This window comes from Sceloporus occidentalis, unplaced genomic scaffold, assembly GCF_023333645.1.
Source record: "Sceloporus occidentalis isolate IW3139 unplaced genomic scaffold, rSceOcc1.0.p SCAF_3, whole genome shotgun sequence".
Classification (NCBI taxonomy): Eukaryota; Metazoa; Chordata; class Lepidosauria; order Squamata; family Phrynosomatidae; genus Sceloporus; species Sceloporus occidentalis.
In genome coordinates this window covers 106,070,716-106,086,800 of record NW_028316983.1, presented here as the reverse complement: position 1 = coordinate 106,086,800, position 16,085 = coordinate 106,070,716, and positions in this window count along the sequence as shown.

Sequence of the window (16,085 nt, the reverse complement as noted above, 5' to 3'; positions counted from 1 at the left end):
CAGTTCCAGCTATGTGGCTTTCTGACCAGAATGGTTTAAATGTGGTGCCAGTGGCTTTGAAAACGATACGGTTCAGACATGAGGAGCTGGAGGGGTGAATGAATCCCGAAAATCAACCTAATCATAGTTGTGGTAGACTTCATAAAGAGCAGAGCCCCACTGGCATCTTACTCTGCCTAATGGTAGGGCCAGCCCTATTCTTGTCTATTATAATAAATTCAATTCACCAGGTGCACTAAATATGCTAGGTGCCATGTCAGTCTTCGATAGAGAAAAAAATGTTTTATGGTAGTCCAATACAACTCATCAAATTGCACATCCATCCCAAGTTTACACTGTATCCAAACACTGCAAAAAGTTCTCTTAAATATTATTTTGTTAATAGACTGCCTTAGCAAATCCAGTTTGGTATGCCAAAATGAGCAGTCATTTCTATATCATTTTTTTGGTAGATTTTAAAGAATGGTTTTGTTGGCTTTATTGAACTCAATAGTAGTTCAAACAAGAACTCTCACCTTGTGTTTAATTTTCTCGGCGTGTTTTGAAACAGCTCAGTCAACAGGTATTGCCATTTTAGAAATCAATTTAAATCCAGTGAAGAAGTTATAAAGTACATCACTCAAATTGAAACCTTGACCTTCTACTCTTATTATCACTAGAAAATTCAGTCAGAAATTGTGTGAGATCTTTTTTCATTTGGAATTATAAGCTTTAAATGAAGGAGCTGGGCATTTATAGCTTTAAGGCATCTTTATTTAAGGTCTTCCTTGTGTTATTCTTAGCAACATAGGAGGTATTGCACTATGTCTACTGAATCTTTTGGAAACGTTCTCCCTCAGTCTAGAATACAGGGACACCCAACAAACTCAAATGCCAAGAGATAAGGGAGGAGGGGAGCATTTCTTCACACTTTGCAAAACTATTTGATGGAATTTGCTACTACAGGACAGTTTATAAAAGGAGGAAACAAAGTAAGGGTCAATATGCTGTATTGGTTTGAGTGTTGGACTAGGACTCCAGTGTGGCTTGCCCAAGAGTGTGACTTGGAGACCAGGGTTGAAATCCCTACTTGGCCATGAAACTTACTGGCTGACCTTGGACTCCAGTGTGTCACACTCTCTCAGTCAGTGTTTTCTACACAATCCTTCCATATAAATCTTGCCAAGAAAACTATGATAAGTATGCCTTAGGATCACCATAAGCTGGAAATGACTTGAAGGCACACAACAAAGTTATGGAGGAGTGGTCTTACCTCTAGTTATTGATTCTGTGTTCATGGAGACAATGCCTTCGAAAACCTAGTTCTGGAAACCAACAATATCCATCTTGTGGTTGGTCCATTGTCAGATACACAGTGATGTTACACAGGTTTCTGATATGAGCTAGAAGAGCTGTTCATAAGTTCAGAGGTCAGATTGGAGGAATCCTGATCACAGTGCTTTCCCATGCCAGAAACTATGGGAGACTTCTTCATGAACAAGAAGAATGTAGTAGTTATTTTGTCACCAAAGGTTGTAAAAGGTCCTAAAGGGGGAAACAAAGCTGCTATCATATGAAGCCAATTTTACATTCCTTTCCTTGACTGGCATTTCCATCAAACAAAAAGAAGTCCATTTTTTAAGCCTGCAAAGTGGGATCCAAGCTATGTCTAAACAATGTTATGTTAAATAGTTTGTCAGTCTGTTAGATTGTTTCAGGCACATATATTCTGCCATAGCTTAAAATGTTAAGATGAATATTGGATAATCAAAAAATACCCCCTCCCCCCAAGACAGATGTTAAATACTTGTTGTAAAGTACATTCATTATTCAGTAGATCAAAACCAACTTTCCTTAAAGCTTTTGAAGGATTCAGTTGCTCTTGATATATAAAGGGAATCCATACTTTTGTTAGATCTAATTTCCCCGAAAGAAGTTAAGTGGGAGCTAGAGCTTTTGGATGTGTGACTATACACTCTTGACACTTCCACTCCTTGTAAATTAGTTCTTATTCAAGCAGTGCTTAACTGTCTCTATAATGCCAATCTACAAGGCAAGAGAGAGAGAGTAACCTCACATTTTTCATGGTTTACTTTCATAATAGCTATGATCCATCATGGCTTTCAAAATGACACCATGGAAGCCATCCCTGTTCAGATAATGTTGTTCTTAGACCAGGCTTTACACATCACAGAAAAGTAGGGCTGAGCTGGGCTGCCAAACTACATTTGAAAATTTACAATTCATGTGTGTACCCCAGCCTCAAATCATCCCCCAACCCAGCCTTCTGTCCCAAAGTAAGGCAAAGCTCACCCTTTGAGAAAGCAGCTGGGTAGATGTTGGGGGTGATCTTCAGAGAATGAAAGGTCCCAGTGGGCCATCTGTTGAGTGGCAAGTGATGTGCATGACCTTTTTTGTGCCAGGGAGTCAATGGCACACTGACAGTAAGTCTTATGATTTCCCAGCAGGAAATGACAGTCTGTCTGTCATTTTTCCTGGCTGGGAAACTTGGCAAGGCCCTCTGTTCTTCATTGGAATTATCTGGTACTTGCTGCAAGAAATCATGGGAAGAGAAAATAGCATTTTGTACTCTCTGAGTTAATGCCCTAAATATCTTAAAGACATCCCATCTGATTTTGGAAGCTAAGCAGGGTCAGCCCCTTGAATAGGGGAGCACCAAAGAATACCAGGTTCTACTAGCTATATTTCAGAGAAAGGAACTTGTAAAAACCATCTCTGAGGATTCCTTGCCTAAGAAAACCTTATGAAATTCATGGAGTCATCATAAGTCAACGGATACCTTGAAGGCACATACCTCCCCCCTCTGAATTTCAAGGTTACCCAAACACTGGGCTTTAACTCTCGATGGGGCAAAAATGTTTTAGCCCAGCTCCCTCTAATACTCTCTCTTCACAGTCCATGTGCATGCCCAGTGTTTTCTATTTTTACTATGAATACATTCAGGGCTTCTGGAGAACATACAGCCTCATGGCTTCAGTCCTAATTATTATTCCTGACTAGAGTTGACTCATTCCCTCAGCTGTTGAATGACATTAGTAAATCCCATGGATTCAACTGGTCTACTCCAAATCAATGGAATTCAGGCCATGTTTCCAGCAAAACATCTCGGAATAGTGATAAATAATGACAGCAAAGTGGTGGACAACTACATGAAGTCCTTGGTGGATTGTACCCACACAACCCCTACTTCCCAAGTACCTTTTAAAAACACAAAATGGAAAAAATACCATGTCTGCCCTCCCCCAACCCATAACCCTGTGCACTGTTTTAGGTCTAGAAAGTATCTTTTTGCCCTTCATCTTTCTTCCTACATGTAATCACTGGTTTAGCTGCTGCTAGTTTAACTGAATTAATCCAAATAATTTCCCCTATTTTTTCCCCATATTAAATATTTGAGTAGTGTACTGTCTTTTGTAATAAAAGTTGCACTGTTTGATCCCAGGTCTATGTTTAATAGTAAAGGCACATCATTTCTAAGGCCTAAAGGCCAGTTCCTACATGTGCTGATCATGCTGGGGTTTATGGTTGACTAAAGACACAAAACAATAATCTTGGCAGTATGTGTGTGCCCTTTATGGACAGCACAGTCTCTCTCTAGCCTTTAACCTTTAGGTGTCCAGAGCTAGATAACAGCAATGCTCCCTAATGGCAAGGGACATAAATCCATGTTCATGTGGGGCTTTCTGTTCCTATGTTCTTCTTTGTATTGACCTGCTACAGTCAAGATGGATGTAACTAACCCTCATTCTGTATTTTCTCTCATGCTTCTCCTAGCTTCACTGAGTTTTCATTTGAGCCTTGAACTTACATTGTGACTGTAGGCATAGATAATGCTTACTGAGTGCTACATTAGGGAAGCTGTTCTATCCTAACGTTGCTGAGGTTGCTGTTGAAACCTTTGGCTCAGAGCCTAACCCTACCAGAAACAACAGCTGCTACATCTTAAGCATTGATGCATTTACCAGGGAGATGTTCACATTCACAAAGCAAAGTGAAAACATCCAAGGCTGGCAATGCTTAAGGCAGCATGTTATTGGAGAAGGTGATTCCAAGAACAGATGATTGGTATCCTGCAACACTCCTGTACAGCAGACCCACATATGTGCTGTGGGTCTCCAATTGAACAGGCTATTGGATGTAAAAGCAGGAAAGATAGGCTCAGGTTCCAGTTTATCCCTTGCATCCTTCAATGTGCCAAAATGATTATTGCTTACTTACTTCCAGTTCTGCAATGGTAATTATGACCTGCCTCAGGATTAAATTGCAAGTATGTATAGAATCAACACCAAAATAATAAATAAAATAAAATAAATACAGAAGGATTTTGCAAACTGAAAACACTTTACAAAATGACTTTGCAAATTATGATTCCTAACATCATAATAATCTGGCATATTGAAGAATCCTTAGTATCGAGAAACTCGGCTATACACATAATTGGGAAGTTTGCGACACTATTATTTTGAATGCCTATCCAAATAAATCCTAGGCTTTTCTTTGCCTTTTTGATGGCTATAGCACATTGAGTTGACATTTTCAAGGTGTTACCCTGCAACAGATTATTTTGGGAGTGAAAATAGCTAATTCAACACCATCTGGTCCTAGAAAATGTTTACTTTCCTTGCACAATTTTTTCCCTTATAGATGTGGGACTTGGTCACTAAAATAAAAAAAAAGGCTGCAGAGTTGAACATGATGGTTAATAGTGCTTTTAATGAAAGTTTTATTTATTTTCCTGAGAAAAATATAATAATAATAATAATAATAATAATAATAATAATAATGGTTTATTTATATTTCTCGCCTCTCCCTGCGGATCGAGGCGGGATTACAACAGAGATAAGATTACAGTAAGACAATAAAATTTTATCAACCTGCAATCCCTCCCACCCTTAAGACAATAAAAATTTGCATTAAAATTCCAAACAGAACACAATTTAATATAATCAAAGTGGAGAGGACCATTAAGACGGATGTGAATATCCTTCGTGAAGTCAGGTTGGGAAGCCTGCTGGAAGAGATCCATCGTGACAGCCTTTCTGAAGGCCTCCAAAGTGGTAATAAGATGGATCCAGAAGATGTAGGCTTCAGTTCCTCTTGAATATCATACTGTATAGTGCATACCATTTTTGTTCCTGTTCCTGCAAAAGGGCATATCCCACCTTTCCTAGAGGCTAGGTCATGGTGGCAAACCTATGGCATGCGTGCCAGAGATGGCACGTGAAGCCATTTTTTGTGCCACATGAAGGGCAGGGAAGAGGAAAAACAGGTGTACACCTGTTCCTCCTCCTTCCCGGCTCCCCGGGCCTTCAGCCACCTCCAGAGAGGCAGCTGGAGGTCCAGCAGGGTGTGGGGAGAGGAGAAGGAACAGGCACTGCCCTCCACGTGCCACAAAAATAGCTTCACCTGCCATCTCTGGCCTGGGAGGGTGGGGGAAGAAGTCCCACTCCCGGAGGGCAGAAGTCATGTCATGAAAGTCTCTCCCCCAAAGCAGAAGTCCCACCCAGGGCACCACTTAACAGCCGGTGCTGGAAAGCCTTTCAGTTTGGGCACTCAGTCTCTAAAATGTTCGCCATCACTGGGCTAGGTAGAGAAGTACAACATATATTTCTTTGTCATACTACCTGAATTGTGGCAGTCTATGGGAAGACAGGTGGTCTCCATCCCTGTGGAACATCCTGCAAAGCAGCCAAGATGATATTGTTCTACATGGCCTCTAAAACCCATTGTAGTGTTGCCTTTTGTAATAGTTTTACTTACATGCCTTTTAAAATCTTTTTTAAAAAATGTTTAGTTGGTACATTTGTAAATAATGTTTTTATCTGTTGTGCATCACCTTGGGAGCCCTAGAAGGCTGAAAGATGACAAATATTTTAAATAAGTAAATAAAATAATGGCCATGGTACAGAATCATAGTTTTGATCACTCCTTATGAGGGAAAAGAAGAGGCAACCACTACTGGCCCTTTACTCCATCCATCTATCTATCTATCCATCCATCTGGACCTTTACTGTTTCTGCCATCTTCACAAATAAGCCATTTGTCATTTCTTCCAGCAGCTGCTACTTCCCAAAGTGGCTGCCGCCAAAACAAACTAAACAAACTACAAATGGTTGTTTTGCCAAGATTAGCACAGTGGCAGAAGATGTGATTTGAGAGTGGCAGGATATAGCACTGGCTTCTTTTCAACAGCACAAGATACTGGAAGTAAATAACTAAAGCTAGGATCCTATATTCGATTAGAGTAAGTTCCAGGTTGACCATGATCACTGTTGCTTCTCCATACACATGCTCTTGGAATGGTTTCTTAGCTCCTCTTCTGGTACACATACAACAGGAAAAGAGATTTGTGTTTACGAGCTAATATACTTATTTTTACTTTTCTTTTTTAATTGCACCTTCGCTCAGTGAGTGTGTGCTGTGTTCTTAGTCTTCAAGTCATTTCTGACTAAGACCAACCTGCAACAGGATTTTATTGGTAGGTTTCTTCAGAAGGATTTTCTTTTCAGGTTTCTTCCACTGAGGCTGACAGAGTGTGACTTGCCAAAGGTCACCCAGTGAGTTTTCATGGCCATAATGATAGTTGAACTCTGTTCTCCAGAGTCATAGTCAACCACTATCACATTGGCTAATACTATTCAGTGAGTACAATGCACCCGCGTCATACGCGGGCACGCTTTACGTGGCTTTCAGCATATGCTGAAAGCTGCACAGGGAGGAAGGTGTGGCACATCCCATAGGGACTAATGGGGCATGCGCTTGTGGCGTGCATATGCCGCTGCGAGCCACATGCACGAGCCCCATGCATTTAAATGGGGCTCGAGCATATGTGTAATTTGCTTTATGCTGCAGAGTCCAGAATGGATCTCCCATGTAAAGCAAGGGCACACTGTACCACAAATAGTGTTGGTATAGTGTTATCTCTAATTTATGGCAAACCTAATGTATTGGTAATCTTTATTCAGATGGGGGTCGCCTTTGCCTTCTTATGAGGCTGAGAGAAATGTGACTTGTTCAAGTTCACTCAGTGGGTTTCCGTGGCTGAGCTGGTCTCCAGAGCCCTAGTCCAACACTATGACATGCTGGCCCACTATGCAAATGCTTTAACAACAACAGCAACAAAGAAGTTTTTTAAAAGTAGAAAAAAGGGTGTTCTAAAATAGTGAAGGGAAGGGGAGAGGGGAGACACTGGCATATAAGCATACTTATTAGTGGCTTTCAATTCAGTGTGTAAGAGAAGATTTTTTTTAACAAAGAATGGACAGTGCTGGTTATATTAGTGAGTTCTAGCAAATGTTTACCAAAGATTACACTGAAGAATAATTAATATTATCTATTTAAAACTTACTTATTTAACAACTGGTGTCTGGTCCTATACAGAATTCATTTATTATTTTCTCTTCAACTCTATTTTTGGATGGATAGTTCATATGCAACAAAATGTAAGTTAGAACTGATCCCTGAAAACCACTAGATGTATTAGTTTAATGCATAACAATCATCCAGCAATTTGCACAACTGATTGCTAAGCCATCCTGAGAACAAAATCATCAGTGCTTTACTTGGATCACTAGGCTGATATTCTTAAAGTAAAGTTTGAAGTGATCCATGCAAGCCACTAGATGTATTAGTCTAATGCATAGCAATCATCCAACAATTTGCACAACTGATTGCCAAGCCAACCTGCTAAAAAAATCTTCAATGCTTTTCTTGGGTTGCTAGATTACTTTGTAGAGGTTCTGAACACATAGCCCTCTTGGGCTTCTGAAAATGGGGCTGAGTTGTATCATCATGCTGCAGTAGCCATCCTGAATATAGGACAACCATTTTGAACACACAGTTGAATCCAGTGAAAAGGTTATGGTTAACTGAGGATGTGGGGTGAGCATTAACTCTTTTTGATTATAGGTGACAGAAGACAGCTTCAGATCTTAGTATTATTATTTATTCAGCTGCATTAGCAACATGTGTGACACTTTGTAGTGCATGAGACCAGTTCCCTTTCTGAAGAGTTTATGTCTGATCTGATTGAGAGGCAGCCTTTGGTGGTATTCCAGCCATGGAATACTCTGCCAATGACATAGATATGATTTTGGCCTGAGATGAAGATGTGGTGGGGGATAATTTTATTTTTTGGTGGGGGAGATTTTTGGTTTTTTGGTAAGAACATTCCCAAAGATATAGATGTCTGTATATATTCAATGGAAATGTGGGGAAAAGTAAAACTGATAGATATATCTATCCCAGAAGGTTTTGAGGGCCCACTTCCAGCAATTTGCACAATACAAATTAAAATTTATATATACACACACACACACACACACACACACACACACATGCATGTATACGCATGCACGCACACACATACACTGCTTATTATTAAAGGCCCTTTCCCCATAATCCTTAAAAACCTAGGTTTGACCCTCTTTGCTTTCAGCCGTCTTGGTGGTGCTGAACTTTGGATGAAACTTGCTCCCTGACAGCATCCTTGTTTTCAACCTTACGTGCAAGGTGGCTACAAAAAGTTCCTTTCATTACTTGGAATAGCCTTACCTATTAAATTTTTGGCCGTATCTGCATTTCGCTGCCATGAACTGTATTCATATCTGAAAGCCTGGAACTGTATACATATCTGAACACCTTATTCTATAGGAATAATGAAATAAATGCTGGCTGTAAAGTCGAAAGCTTTCATGGCAGGCATCCATAGTTTTTTGTGGGTTTTTCAGGCTATGTGGCCACTCTGCTAGAACATGGCCACATAGCCCGAAAAACCCACAAAAAACTATAAATGCTGGCTATCTATACATTTTCCATGTTAGGCACAGTCCTCTGAGCATAATTCCTTCAGTGTACAAATGAGAATATAATTTTAACTTTCTTCCATTTTCTTGCATTCCTAATGTTATATTTTGCTTTCCCTTAAAAAAAGCTTGCTTTAATTTAACAAGTTTTTTTTGTTTCGGCCTTGGCTTAGTCACATGTTTTGTCCATATCTGCCTCTGCGCCTTACCCTGAATCTTCTTGCTGTTTTGTTGTAAAATGATGCTCTTGATCAAATGTAGAGGACAGAAGCAACCTAAAGGAAAATAAAATCTAATACAGCTTTATAAAATGTCTTAAATAGATAGCACATCTTGCTGAAATTGTCTTTAAAAAGAATTATAGTGTGTAAACATGCCTGTAGGGACTGTCCAATATATGTTGGGAAGCACATAATATATTTTACAATGACTCCTATCGAAACAATATTCTACTGTGTGGAAGAATTAAAGACAGCTCCCAAAACGTATTGCTTCAAAAAATATGTTATGAAAAACTACACACTTACCAAGCAAGGAGTCCTACAGCTCCCTTCAGGATATTTAAACAATAACATTTGAAGAACTTGATGGTCAAAACTGTGAAACATAAGTCAGAAAACAATTATATTTTACCCTAACTGTGCTTTTGTGTGTTGTTAACGGAGTGAGAAATTTCATTGTTCATTGGGAGAATCAATATCTATAAAAGCAGCACAGTTAGAGATATAACATAAAAACAGTATATAATTTCTTTCTCTGTAGACAGAAAATGCTTTTAGTATACACACACACACACACACCCCGACCAATTCAAAGCATTAGTATTGTATTTTTAAAACATATTTTCACCCATCCTTTTTACAGTCCTGAGACTCAAGGTACTTTAAAAATGTTAATAATGTTAAGGTAAAAGTGCACATCATGTCAAGTAATTTTTTAAAATACACATTATATATATATATATATATATATATATATGCAAGTACACACATGTGCGCGCACACATATACACTGCTTATTATTAAAAGCCCTTTTACCATGTGCCATCAAGTCTGGCAAGATATTTTGTACATACTAGGTTTCCATGCCCATGATTTAAGATTTTGCTTGTAAGACTCCAAGAAGTTCCTTTGAAAGGTATGTCCATAGACATGTATATCCAGGCCCCAGACTGATGTATTAGCTGGCTCTGCCCACAGCATGTAATGAAGAAAGACTATGGGTGATATGATGAGGTAAGAAAGGCTAAGGGTGACATAAGAAAGAATCAAGCTATAGGAGGAGACCAGGTGAGTATCCATGAAGCCCAGGAAAGTAATATATTCAAAAAAGCACCCTCAGCTATGATATAGTCATGGATGAGAGGGTTGATCTGGCATGTATTACCAAGAAACTGAGTAGGAGACTTGGTTAAAATTAGAAACATCAATTTATGCCCTCCTTCATATTTCATGCAGTGACCCACATAGACTGGAAGGCCAGGAAAGAAGCTGTTGCCTATAGATGAAGTGGGAGCCTTTGACTTTGATAGTCTGCCCACAGTGCTCCCCCATTGGTTATTTTATCAAGTTAATGTTAATTTTAGTTATGGAATATTGCCCAACAAGGCTCACCAGCCTTTAATACTGTCTTTTCAGGAAAGTCCCCCCCCCCCCCTCCCCAAACAAGACTTTGCAATCTTAAGTATTTCTGAGTACTTTTCTACACCTACTACATGGATGTTATCCTTTTCTACTGGCTTTTGCTTTGTTGCTCATTTTGTTCCACTTTGCTCTGCCTTTTTGATGTTGTAGTTTTGTACATCATGCATTTAACATCTATTTGTATACTTCCCAAAGTAGGGTCATGAATAAATATTGTACAATTTTAAATGAATGAATTAATGAGACCTTGAGATTCACAGGGCATTTGCACTCCGCACTCAGATGACAAACTTGTTTCCGGGAGACTTCAGACTTTAAATGTGCTTTTCCCATATAAACAAATAATAAATCCTGGCACATAAAATCTAGATTTTCAAGGAAAAGAATTTTTCAACTTTTTGCCTGCTAGACCATTTCTATCTATAGGTGTTTCTCCACACAAGATAAATGTTCTGTTATCTGTAGCATATTCACAGCTTTTTTCCTTATCTTTGATATAAATTTTCTTGCTGCCCCATCGATAATTATTAACTGTGAGATTGTCACATTTCAGAAATTTTTAGTGAAACTTTCAGTGTTTTTATTCTGTTGTTTTTCAAAAAGAAAATCCTGTTTAAAGGGTAGAAACATTGTTCTATGCACAGAAATAATGTTTTTGCCAAAAGTACATACTCTGCAATATTTCACAGATGAAAGCTGGGACACATGTGTCCATGATGAGTAGATAATTCTGGGAATTTTAGTCCAAAATGCATTTTTTCAAAGTTCTGGAGCTAGATCTGCTTGGAAAGAAATCATGGTTATAAGTCAAATGTTTCAGCATGGTTATTGTGAAATGCTAGTGATAGTACTGGATCTCTCAAGCAGAGTAATCAAACTGACAAGGCAGAAGCTTAACAACAACTAGTTCCCCACCAATACAGGGAGAGTTGGGGGGGGGGGGAAGTCTAGAAGAAAAAGAAATAAGCTCAATTTTTTTTGTAAAATATAAGATTTGTTTTATTGATAAATACTTGTCCAAAATCAAACACATGCGCTAATTGTTGACACAAAGAGAAGAAGACAGTGGCATATCAGAATGATGAAGGAAGAAAGTGGGGTGTGGTAAAAAAAAAAAAAACAAGCAGGAAGTTAGCAAGCATGCAAACTAGTGATTTGCACATAAATTTTGCTAACTTTAATAATGGTAAAAATAACTTTCAGTTGTGGGTGGCATGAAGAAATTTTTGTCCACATTCCACAATTCATGCCACCATGGAAAACAATTAGAACAAAAACTAGTACAGTGGAGCCTTGTTATACGCTGGGGTTTGGTTCCAAGATCCTCGGTGGATAATAAAATCCGTGGATGCTCAAGCTCCATTAAATATAATGGCGTAGGAAAATGGTGTCCCTTATAAAAAATGGAAAATCAAGGTTTGATATTTGAAATTTATACTTTTTTAAAGCATTGTCAAACCGTGGATGCTTGAATCCGTGTATAAAAAAACTGTGTATAAGAAGGTCCAATTGTAGTTCTACCAGTCAGTACACCAGCTTTTCTCCATCTGGAGCCCTCTAGATATGCTGTACTACAACTTTCAGGAATCTCAACTGCCTAAACAAAGGGCATGATGGCTGAGAATAATGTATGTTGTCATTTATACGGATGGTATTGGGCTACAGTGTAGCTAGAAGGGAGGGCTCTAATGTTTGGCTTAATGGCCAGTTCATACTTGGGTTTGAATAGTGATGGAAATTTCTCCAGTGGCTGCTGATGTAAAGTTAGAACTAAGACTAGAAAGAAAAAGAAAGAAAGAACATAATTTGAGTCAAGCGACCTCTTCCTGAGTTCTGTTGACAACCTCATTAAGCTACTTGAAATACCTAGAGTCTGCTTCTAAACATATTGAATGGATAATAGCAAGGAACAGCAATCTGATGCTCTCTGACAGCAAGCTAATAACAGGTTACTTGACTGAGGCCAGAGGTTCTGTCAAACTACCAAAACCATTTTAAAAAAGTGACGTGAATGGAGTAGGCCTATGAAGATTCATCTTCTTGTGCCATGCAGAAGTGGGTCAAGTGACTCTGATAAAATGTCAATGGTATGTCCATTCCATACTTTGGATTTCGGCCTCTGTGCCTCCCCAAGGGCTACTAGTTTTTCAACAACTCATCTTTGCAACTGGTCAATAGTACCAATGAAAAATGGACTAGCAGGAGGCATATTTGTGTTACAGCAAGAGCCAAGTGGGTAATATAAAGTCAAACCTCAATCTAAAAACTTCAAAATAATGATATATACATTTTGAATATAGTGCATTGCAAAGGTGCCCTTTCAACACAACACACTAGCCTTCCATTCTCATATGTAATGCATGCTATGAAATGCCATTATGTTTTTATGCTTTTATTAAAATCAAAAGAAGCAAAGATAATATATGTATCTATACATACTGTATATAGAGTATTTTCTTCAAGTACCTGCCTCTTCCCCCAAGGTGATTATCTTTGTAGATCAAGTAACTGTGTTACGGGTCAACATTTAGCCACAGAATTTCAAACAATAGTTTCAGATATCATTTTTAAAGGCACAGTTAAAACTCCCTTGTCATTCTGCAGTCTGAAAACCAAGTATGGTGAACCTCTGGCATGCTGTGCTTTTGAAATGCCTTGTGATATCTTCCCTGCAAATGTTTTGGGCCTTGAATGCCAGCAAGCCTGAAGCGCATAGCCCACAGAAGTTTCCCCCACTAATTTCAGGCAGGGTGACCTTACACACATGCACACACAAACAGAGTTGTTTTATCTGAAACTGTATTGGTTTGTTGTTTTGAAATGTGTATGAACAGCATATTTGACCTTGCACACCATGTTGTTTGTTGTTTTGTTCCACTCTAGGATTGCTAGGTTGAATACAGAATGGGCATCTTGTAGCTGAAATCACTGTTAGATCCTGAATCAGGAAGAGGCACTGTAATATTTCAACAGCTAGACCCACAGCACATCTCTTCCTTCTCCCAAACCCACGTTTTAGCTGCTGATGTCAAATCATCATAACTATTTACTAGTTCAGTGTGTGGGGGTCAGTGTGTGAGTGTACATGACTGGGTATGCACAGAGAAGCATCCACCTGATGTTGTTGCTATTAGCAATTAAGGATGCAGACGCCCCATCCTGTAACCCTTGGCTCCACCCATCTTTGGGATCTAGGCCCCAAGGTTTTTTTCCTATTAAATTTTGGCCCTCATATTGAAAAGATTGCTGAATTAAAATATAAATCTAAATGTGCCTTTAAACACACCGTGGCCCAGACCCTGTCTGCACAGGCCAAAAGGCCTGTCCTCTCCCCACTTCCCGATTCTGTGGTTGTTTGAATGATACATGTCCAAAATGCTAGGTCTGATGTGAGCAGTCCTAACAATATCTAGCATATTCTGCACCAGAACTAAGGTATAACAGCTTTAAATTAGTTTTAAAATATATACTTATTACTCTGGATCATTCAGGAAGATCTGGAGAATTGTTACATCACAGCAGCTGTCTTTATAGATGTTCTACTAAGCTGCCCTGCAAATCTGCTGCCACTGTGGATTGCTCACTCTGAAGTCAGAACAAGGTGCTCAATATGATTGCCACTAGACACCTTGTTCTGACCTCAGAAGCAAGTGATCTGTTACAGTGGGGAATATGCCAGATGGCTCAGCTGGATGCCCATGAGGACAACCACCATGGTGGAAGTACACACTGTAAACCCCTTAGAGAGTGCTAGTTCAGTGATGAGCGGTATAGAAATGTACTTGTTATTGCTATTGCTATATATCTCAGTCAGTGGGCCTCCTCTCTATCTCCTTCAAGTGGCTAATGTCCATCTTTAAATTAGAACTTCAGTGATAACCTGGTCTATAGGTTCTCTTGAAAGAAAAGAAAAATACAACAAATATCATCAGAGCTTTGGTCATATGGGTATGATTTCCCCCTTGAATATCTCAAGTAAGATTTTCTACCAAACAAACAAAGGAAAACATATTAGAGAGCTTTTGAAACCTATATTTCTTCTCGGACACAAACACGAATGAGTAATGTTCACTGTTAGTCGACTGGCGATTTCCTAAAATTGAATGTGGTATTCCCACATTTTGATGTAATTCATTATGGGAAGAAATTCATCTCTGCCCAGATGACCAGTATAATTATATGCTTCATTAAAGTGTCATGTATGTCCTTAAGCACCCACACTGATTGATTGTGGCAGTAAAGGCCTCGTAAAATTTTGTGAATGTGTTATTGGATAAAACCTGGGCTCAGGTCATCGAACATTCATCCTTTTCACCAGTGTGAAAAAGAAGTTACTTGACTGTAGCCACATGCCTACTCTCAGAACAGCTCAGAGGAGATGGGGAAGATCAGAGTATGCACTACACAGATTACATCCTTGCTGATCTTCCTTTGTAATTTTTTAATTTTAATTTTAAATTTTAATTTAATTTAATTTTGCTTCAGCTGTTGTGTTGGTTCTTGCAGCAGTAATCATTGCAACAAACTGGAGTATTTCAAGTCCAGGAATAGGCATGGAAAGAATATTCAAAACATATTTGAATGATAAATGATGAGCAGGTACAAGATGTTTTGCAGTTCAGGACTTACTCTGCACATAAAATGCAGGTGTGTGTGTGTGTGTGTGTGTGTGTGTAGAAAACAGCATTTACTGGACATAAAGCAAGAGGCCTGGATATAAAACATAATTTTCTACATAGAAAGGAACATTTTTGTGTATAAAAGAACCTTTATGTACCAAAAAAGCTGTTTTGTAGGCACACAAAAAACAGAGGGGTGTGTGTGTGAGAGAGAGAGAGAGAGGGGGGGGGGAATCATGTACTCAACTGCTAACCCACCCACCTCAGATCCTCACAATGGCATATATATGCCTGTACCTGGCTTCCACTCCACCAAATGCATGTGATGAAGTAGACTGAAGTTTACAAAAGCTCATGTTGCCAATTTCTTTCTTTCAGTCAGTCTCAAAGGTGCCACAAGATCTCTCTATCAACTGCTAACAGCCCTGTAAAACAGCACAGTTTCCAAGACCTTGCCCACAGTAGTGAGAAAAATAGCAAGATGATTTGTCCTTGCCAATGAGAATAAAATTCAAGAAGATATAGATCTCTGTAGAGGTTCTTTTTTAGTTACACTACTGAACAGTGCTTACAGTTCACACAAAAACCCTCTATTGGCTTGAGCGCATTACTAGTTCCCCCTCCTTCTCTGAGTTTTTGTTTCAGCAATATAATTTTGGGACGAGGGAGTTATTGTTGCTGAATCATGAGAGTTATATATCACCCAGTATATCAAAATGTACTTTCTTGCTACCTCTGAATCAAGACATCACTGTCAAGCTCCCATGTGAAGGATTTCTAGCCACAGGAATTGAGCCGTTGCTTTCCTTCTTGCCTCTTTGCCCTGATTGTTCATTTCTGAACTGATTCTGAAGTAGGAAGCTTTCTCTGAAAAGATATGCTGGGAAACATCTGAGCAAGTGCGATCAAATAAGAGATGGGTTTAAAACAGCGATGGGTCTTTGGGCCTCAAAATGGTTTGGCCTACAACTCTCACAGTTGCTTTCCATTCCCTAAGATGGTCTTTAATGTTAATTTCA